The 8,966-nt window shown below is 42.8% G+C and overlaps 1 protein-coding gene across 3 annotated transcripts in view; it reads left to right on the top strand.

Moving 5' to 3' along the window:
- LOC106604185 (probable E3 ubiquitin-protein ligase MID2) overlaps positions 1-8,966 on the top strand; it is a 296,937-nt gene that overhangs the window by 217,587 nt on the left and 70,384 nt on the right. The window lies entirely within an intron of this gene.

An 8,966-nucleotide genomic window follows, 5' to 3' on the forward strand; every position in this document is an offset into this window, starting at 1 on the left:
TCCCTCCTCACCCAGAAACCATGTATCCCATCCCTCAGTCCCCACCCAGAAACCATGTATCCCATCCCTCCCTCCTCACCCAGAAACCATGTATCCCACCCCTCAGTCCCCATCCAGAAACCATGTATCCCATCCCTCCCTCCTCACCCAGAAACCATGTATCCCACCCCTCAGTCCCCACCCAGAAACCATGTATCCCATCCCTCAGTCCTCAGTCCTCACCCAGAAACCATGTATCCCATCCCTCAGTCCCCACCCAGAAACCATGTATCCTACCCCTCCCTCCCCACCCAGAAACCATGTATCCCACCCCTCAGTCCCCACCCAGAAACCATGTATCCCATCCCTCAGTCCTCAGTCCTCACCCAGAAACCATGTATCCCATCCCTCAGTCTCCACCCAGAAACCATGTATCCCATCCCTCCCTCCTCACCCAGAAACCATGTATCCCATCCCTCCCTCCCCATCCAGAAACCATGTATCCCATCCCTCCCTCCCCATCCAGAAACCATGTATCCCATCCCTCAGTCCCCACCCAGAAACCATGTATCCCACCCCTCAGTCCCCACCCAGAAACCATGTATCCCATCCCTCCCTCCTCACCCAGAAACCATGTATCCCATCCCTCAGTCCCCACCCAGAAACCATGTATCCCACCCCTTCCCATCCCACCCAGAAATCAATCCCCCTCCCAGCTATCCAACCCCTGAGTCTCCCCTTACACTTCCCCCAACCCCCCTGCCTCCCGCCACAACGACCAGAGCACAATACCGCGAAGGATAGGACGTTGCCACGAGCAGCAGATATTGAGATTAGATTTGATTAGATATGTCTTTATTGTCTGATTTTCACAGATATTTTACGTACTAGAAGATGCCGTCTGATAAGGTGAGAGGCATGACATAGTCCAGACACAACGTCAAACATCCACATTACTGAAAAACACAACAAGAATGACAGTTTAAGGACTCTGACTCCTCCCTTCCACATGACATAGCTGTCCCTCCTACACTGAATGTTACACATCCCCTTTAAGGACTCTGAACCCTCCCTTCCACATGACATAGCTGTCCCTCCTACACTGAATGTTACACATCCCCTTTAAGGACTCGGACCCCCTCCCTTCCACATGACATAGCTGTCCCTCCTACACTGAATGTTACACATCCCCTTTAAGGACTCGTACCCCTCCCTTCCACATGACATAGCTGTCCCTCCTACACTGAATGTTACACATCCCCTTTAAGGACTCTGACCTCTCCCTTCCACATGACATAGCTGTCCCTCCTACATTGAATGTTACACATCCCCTTTAAGGACTCTGACCTCTCCCTTCCACATGACATAGCTGTCCCTCCTACACTGAATGTTACACATCCCCTTTAAGGACTCTGACCTCTCCCTTCCACATGACATAGCTGTCCCTCCTACACTGAATGTTACACATCCCTTTAATGTTGCTCGTGGCAATGTCACTACCTATATAGTTTACTACTTTGGACCAGAGCCCTATGGGTGTGATCTCTGGGCAAAAGCAGTGCAGTATATAGGGAATGGGTGTCATTTGGGGGCGTACCCTCTGTCTGAGTGATCTATATGAGACCAACCGCCAGGGGATTTCCTCTGGGACATAAGGCAGAGGGATTCATCTGTGACAGACAGCAAAGCCCTTCAATGTATTTTTAGAAAGGAGAAATTGATAACCAACCACATCATTTGATTCTACAGAATATCCGTAGCCAGCTAATTGTGTTAAGTTCAAATGTAATGTGCAGCCAGGCAGACAGGCAGGCTGTCGTGAGTCACTCTTCTGCATCCCAAATGGCACCTGATTCCCTACTTGGTGCACTACTTTTGACCAGGGCACATAGGGATTCGGTCAAAAGTAGTGCACTATATAGGGAAGAGGGTGCAAGTTGGGACACGGATCTTTGTCTGTACCATTTCCCATGGTTGTCAAAATCGAACATGGACGCCACTTAACTCGTTATTGGTGGAAAGAGACAGGACCTATTTCCGCTGAAGTAATTTGTGAATAGTAACCCATTTATAACGCATTGTCTCTAGTGCTCAGTCAGGGCATGCAGCACACACAGGACTGGGGTCACTGACAATCCATGTAATTCTGCTTAACGGGCCGTCACACCCCGTTATTTGACTCCAGAGTCCTTGGTGGAATAAGGATGGGACATAATGTCAGTGCTGCTGTAGAAGGTATAATGCAATACTGTATGTTCTATAGGCCTGAACTTTACCCTGAATAATAGTAGGTCTGTACAGTATCTGATGAATACGACTTTACCCTGATTAATAGCAGGTCTGTACAGTATCTAATGAATAAGACTTTACCCTGATTAATAGCAGGTCTGTACAGTATCTGATGAATAAGACTTTACCCTGATTAATAGCAGGTCTGTACAGTATCTGATGAATAAGACTTTACCCTGATTAATAGCAGGTCTGTACTGTATCTGATGAATAAGACTTTACCCTGATTAATAGTAGGTCTGTACAGTATCTGATTAATAGTGTCTAAAGTCTGTTCAGTATTTAAAGACATTTATTAAATGGGACCTCGTTCCTCAAAAACATCCCAGAGGTCAACTCGAGCGAGAGGTTTATTACTGAGTTCCCAAACTACTAGTTTGGCAGCAACTTAAATCTGACCATGTGACACTCTTTAAAGGCCCTGTGCAGTCAACATTCAGTTTTTCCTGTGTTTTCTAACATAATGTACAACAGTTGATGACATTGTTAAAGTGTTATTTCCTGATAGTTTCTGGTTGAAAATACAATCTACACAGGATCTTCTAATCAGCAGGTTTGTATGGGTGGGAGTTTGGGCTTGCCTGGTGACATCACCAGGCAGTAGATTGGTTAATAGAACAATAACAAAGAGAATTCCAAACCTCTCTGCCAATAACAGCTATACTGAACATGTGATGGTTTCATGAGCTGAAATAAAAGATCCCAGAAATGTTCCATACTCAAAAAAAGCCTATTTCTCTTGAATTTGTTTACATCCTTGTTAGTGAGAATTTCTCATTTGCCAAGATAATTCATCCATCTGACAGTTGTGGCATATCAAGCTGATTATGGGCAGGAATTAACTAACGGCAAGGAACACGATTGCATTTTATCGATGGAGATTTCAATGCACAGAGATACTGTGACGAGATCCTGAGGCCCATTGTCGTGCCATTCATCCGCCGCCATCACCTCATGTTTCAGCATGATCATGCACAGCCCCATGTCGCAAGGAACTGTATAAAATTCCTGGAAGCTGAAAATGTCCCAATTCTTCCAATGCCTACATACTAACCAGACATGACACCCGTTGAGCATGTTTGGGATGCTCTGAATCGATGTGTACAACAGTGTGTTCCAGTTCCCGCCAATATCCAGCAACTTCGCACAACCATTGAAGAGGAGTGGGACAACATTCCACAGGCCACAATCAACAGCCTGATCAACTCTATGTGAAGGAGATGTCGCGCTGCATGAGGCAAATGGTGGTCACACCAGATACTGGCTGGTTTTCTGATCCACGCCCCTACCTTTTAAAACAAATCGATGCATATCTGTATTCCCAGTCATGTGAAATCCATAGATTAGGGCCTAATGAATGTATTTCAGTTGACTGATTTCCCTATATGAACTGTAACTTAGTAAAATAGTCTAAATTGTTGCTTTTATATTTTTGTTCAGTGTAGTTTTACGTTTTCCCCTCCCCAGTTCAGTCCACTCTCAGACAGTCCTAGCAACATTCTTGCTTGAGAAATAGTTTTTTGCTAAAAAGTTCAAATATTGTTGTCCATTTTAATGGAAGAAATATTACAGTAAGGTACTTAATTGTTACCCAGAAATGATTTAATATTGAGATATAAAACGGCTTCATTGGGTCTTTAAAGGCCCCATGGGAATATTCTGTACAGTAAGTCAGAATATGTCTGAGATCCTCAAATACTCCATTGTGAACGTAATGGAAATGACTGGACTCTGGTCGCTGGTCTCTGGTCTCTGGTCGCTGGTCTCTGGTCGCTGGTCGCTGGTCTCTGGTCGCTGGTCTCTGGTCGTTGGTCGCTGGTCTCTGGTCTCTGGTCGCTGGTCTCTGGTCGCTGGTCGCTGGTCTCTGGTCGCTGGTCTCTGGACGCTGGTCTCTGGTCGCTGGTCTCTGGTCGCTGGTCTCTGGTCGCTGGTCGCTGGACGCTGGTCTCTGGTCTCTGGACGCTGGTCGCTGGTTGCTGGTCTCTGGTCGCTGGTCTCTGGACGCTGGTCTCTGGACGCTGGTCTCTGGTCTCTGGACGCTGGTCTCTGGACGCTGGTCTCTGGACGCTGGTCTCTGGAGAGGTGGAGTGAGTAACGCTGTAGACATTTGTCTTTTTAGCCTTCACCATGCCTTTGCTTTGATTCCACACGTTGCCTTGGCTTACAACATTGGCATCGTCATTATATACAGTACAGTCAGTACTCTACTGTATGTTGAACTGAAACGTCAACATACTCTCATGTTCAGGACAATATTGAGTCTAAACTATCAGAGAGGGTAAACACTCACAAATCATCATGAATGGCTTAACCAGATTTCCCAGACCAGACTCAAACATAGTCTCTCTTTTAATTGTGTTCCGAGCCTGTCTTGTGCCTCTATATGAAACGGCATTGACTTCTTGTTACCCAGAAACCCTATCAGTCTCAGGAGAGATGTTCTGTGGAATATTATCCTCTGTCAAACCACAGTTCTGTTCCCAGCAGGCTCTGGTTACTCACCACTGACATGTACACACAAACACACACAGTTCTGACATGAAGCTTTTTGCGGGGTACTTTCTCCAATTTGAGAGGATCTCAAAATAATTAAGGCAACATATTTTGAAGGCTCGGGACATTCTTATTCTGTTGTTGTGGTAGTTGTTGTTGTTGTTGTTCTTGTTGTAGTAGTTGTAGTAGTAGTTGTTGTTCTTGTTGTAGTTGTAGTAGTAGTTGTTGTTCTTGTTGTAGTAGTTGTTGTTGTAGTAGTAGTTGTTGTAGTAGTAGTTGTAGTAGTTGTTGTTGTTGTAGTAGTAGTTGTAGTAGTTGTAGTAGTAGTTGTTGTTCTTGTTGTAGTAGTTGTTGTTGTAGTAGTAGTTGTTGTTGTAGTAGTAGTAGTTGTTGTAGTAGTAGTAGTAGTAGTTGTAGTAGTAGTTGTTGTTGTTGTTGTAGTAGTTGTTGTAGTTGTTGTAGTAGTTGTTGTAGTTGTTGTTGTAGTAGTTGTTGTAGTTGTTGTAGTAGTAGTAGTAGTTGTAGTAGTAGTTGTTGTTGTAGTAGTAGTTGTTGTTGTAGTAGTAGTTGTAGTTGTAGTAGTTGTTGTTGTAGTTGTAGTAGTTGTTGTTGTAGTTGTAGTTGTTGTTGTAGTTGTAGTTGTAGTAGTTGTTGTTGTAGTAGTAGTTGTTGTTGTAGTTGTAGTTGTTGTAGTTGTAGTTGTAGTTGTTGTTGTTGTTGTAGTAGTTGTTGTAGTTGTTGTAGTAGTAGTAGTTGTTGTAGTAGTAGTAGTTGTTGTTGTTGTAGTTGTAGTTGTAGTAGTTCTTGTAGTAGTAGTTGTTGTAGTAGTTGTAGTTGTTGTAGTAGTAGTTGTTGTAGTAGTTGTTGTAGTTGTTGTTGTAGTAGTAGTTGTTGTAGTAGTTGTAGTTGTTGTAGTTGTAGTAGTTGTTGTAGTTGTAGTAGTTGTTGTAGTAGTTGTAGTAGTAGTTGTTGTTGTAGTAGTAGTTGTTGTAGTAGTTGTTGTAGTAGTAGTTGTTGTAGTTGTTGTTGTAGTAGTAGTTGTTGTAGTAGTTGTAGTTGTTGTAGTTGTAGTTGTAGTAGTTGTTGTTGTAGTAGTAGTTGTTGTAGTAGTTGTTGTAGTTGTAGTTGTAGTTGTTGTAGTAGTTGTAGTTGTTTTAGTTGTAGTAGTTGTTGTTGTTGTTGTAGTTGTAGTAGTTGTAGTTGTTGTTGTTGTAGTTGTTGTTGTAGTAGTAGTTGTTGTTGTAGTAGTTGTAGTTGTAGTTGTTGTTGTTGTAGTTGTTGTTGTAGTAGTAGTTGTTGTAGTAGTTGTAGTTGTTGTAGTAGTAGTAGTTGTTGTAGTAGTAGTTGTTGTTGTTGTAGTAGTTGTTGTTGTTGTAGTAGTTGTAGTAGTTGTAGTTGTTGTTGTTGTAGTTGTTGTTGTAGTAGTTGTAGTTGTTGTAGTAGTTGTAGTTGTTGTAGTAGTAGTTGTTGTTGTAGTAGTTGTTGTTGTTGTTGTTGTAGTAGTTGTTGTTGTTGTTGTAGTTGTTGTAGTAGTAGTAGTTGTTGTTGTAGTAGTTGTTGTTGTTGTTGTTGTAGTTGTTGTAGTAGTTGTAGTTGTTGTAGTAGTAGTTGTAGTAGTAGTAGTTGTTGTTGTAGTAGTAGTTGTAGTAGTAGTTGTAGTTGTAGTTGTTGTAGTTGTTGTTGTTGTTGTAGTAGTTGTTGTAGTTGTTGTAGTAGTAGTAGTTCTTGTAGTAGTAGTAGTTGTTGTTGTTGTAGTTGTAGTTGTAGTAGTTGTTGTAGTAGTAGTTGTTGTAGTAGTTGTAGTTGTTGTAGTAGTAGTTGTTGTAGTAGTTGTTGTAGTTGTTGTTGTTGTAGTAGTAGTTGTTGTAGTAGTTGTAGTTGTTGTAGTTGTAGTAGTTGTTGTAGTTGTAGTAGTTGTTGTAGTAGTTGTAGTAGTAGTTGTTGTTGTAGTAGTAGTTGTTGTAGTAGTTGTAGTTGTTGTAGTTGTAGTTGTAGTTGTTGTTGTTGTAGTAGTAGTTGTTGTAGTAGTTGTAGTTGTTGTAGTTGTAGTTGTTGTAGTAGTTGTAGTTGTTGTAGTTGTAGTAGTTGTTGTTGTTGTAGTAGTTGTAGTTGTAGTTGTTGTTGTTGTAGTTGTTGTTGTAGTAGTAGTTGTTGTTGTAGTAGTAGTAGTTGTTGTAGTAGTAGTTGTTGTAGTTGTAGTAGTTGTAGTTGTTGTTGTTGTAGTTGTTGTTGTAGTAGTAGTTGTTGTAGTAGTTGTTGTTGTTGTAGTAGTTGTTGTTGTTGTTGTTGTAGTAGTAGTTGTTGTAGTAGTTGTAGTTGTTGTAGTAGTAGTTGTAGTAGTTGTTGTAGTTGTAGTTGTTGTTATGACCCAAGGATGCAGTGGCCAGTCTGAGACCGTTATGCAGAGACGACAGTTCAGTAGAAATAAAGGCTGTTATAATGTAAAGCGAACATGTCTCTTTAGAATATACCCTCTTTCAATGTTAGAGTTTCAGTTTGTTCCCTTAGTTCACTCTCTCTCCTGCAACTCTGTGTGTATAGAGATCCTTGTTGTTCAGGCATTACTGTAGGGTACTAACTCATATGATCAAAGAGGCCTCAATATGTCTAAGAATACACAAAACCTGTTCGTTGACCATGTCTGTCTCTTTAAACCATGAATCTTCTTCCTGTTGACCATGTCTGTCTCTTTAAACCATGAAGCTTCTTCCTGTTGACCATGTCTGTCTCTTTAAACCATGAAGCTTCTTCCTGTTGACCATGTCTGTCTCTTTAAACCATGAAGCTTCTTCCTGTTGACCATGTCTGTCTCTTTAAACCATGAAGCTTCTTCCTGTTGACCATGTCTATGCCAAGAAGCCATGATGCCTGTCTCTATAGATTGTAGAAGCTGTTCTCTTTCATTTCAATAGGTCGTACTCATGCCCTTGTTGTTTACTAAATGAGCGCACTCTAAAGGGACAATACCTGGGAGCGACTAGCATGACGTCATAGTGGGGATGACATAATGCTGTATGATGGACTGTCAGCTGTACGCTGTGACTGTGTTAGACAGGCTTGGCCCCGTCTCTGTGCCGACACTCCTCTCTTCTCTTCTTGTTCAGGCTCTTTAAACACGTGGCTATTGTCGATTTCCACATCCATCAGCTCCCATTGCCTAGCTCGCAGCTCAAGCTGTGTGTTCTTAAAAAACTCATGCCTTTTGGATCCCACTAATACCAACCAAGAGCCATTACCTCATCTCACTCTCTCTCGTTCTGCGTGTCTGTCTGTCTGTCTGTCTGTCTGTCTGTCTGTCTGTCTGTCTGTCTGTCTGTCTGTCTGTCTGTCTGTCTGTCTGTCTGTCTGTCTGTCTGTCTGTCTGTCTGTCCATTCTCTCTCTCTCTCTCTCTCTCTCTCTCTCTCTCTCTCTCTCTGGAGACTCAGTCAAGATTTAATCTCTAACACAACAAACCGAAACAGAGATCAGGCTGGGCTGAGAGAGCCTTGCTCTCTATCGCTCTCTCTATTTCTCTCTCTCTGACTCTTTCTGTCTCTATCTATCTATCGATCTATCGATCTCTCTCTCTCTCTCTCTCTCTCTCTCTCTCTCTCTCTCTCTCTCTCTCTCTCTCTCTCTCTCTCTCTCTTTGATGTCTGGTGTCTGCTTTAATGAAAGTATTATAGACTGGTTCTCTTCTTACCTTGCTGCTGATGCTGCTTGCGCGCGCGTGCGCACACACGCACACACACACACACACACACACACACACACACACACACACACACACACACACACACACACACACACACACACACACACTGCAACTGCCACATGCTGCTAAGGCCAGTACATTGGCACCTCACTCCAGGCCTTTCTATGTATAAAACTGCAATACACACACTCCTTCCTCCTCTCTGGTCCCGTGGGACAGCCGCTGTTTTGATGGAAAAATATACATTAGCATTTTTGTCATTTATCAGACGCTCTTAGCCAGAGCAGCTTACAGGTGCAATTATGGTGAAATGCCTTGCTTAAGGGCACATCAGCAGATTTTTCACCTATTCGGTGCAGGGATTCAAACCAGCAACCTTTTGGTTACTTGCCTTAACCGCCAGGCTACCTGCCATTTGGAGCACAATCTGCATCCCAAATGGCAACCTATTCCCTACATAGTGCACTTCTTTTGACCAGGGCCCATAGAGCAAGAGGGGGCCATTTGGAA

Source organism: Salmo salar, chromosome ssa05, assembly GCF_905237065.1.
Source record: "Salmo salar chromosome ssa05, Ssal_v3.1, whole genome shotgun sequence".
Classification (NCBI taxonomy): domain Eukaryota; kingdom Metazoa; phylum Chordata; class Actinopteri; order Salmoniformes; family Salmonidae; genus Salmo; species Salmo salar.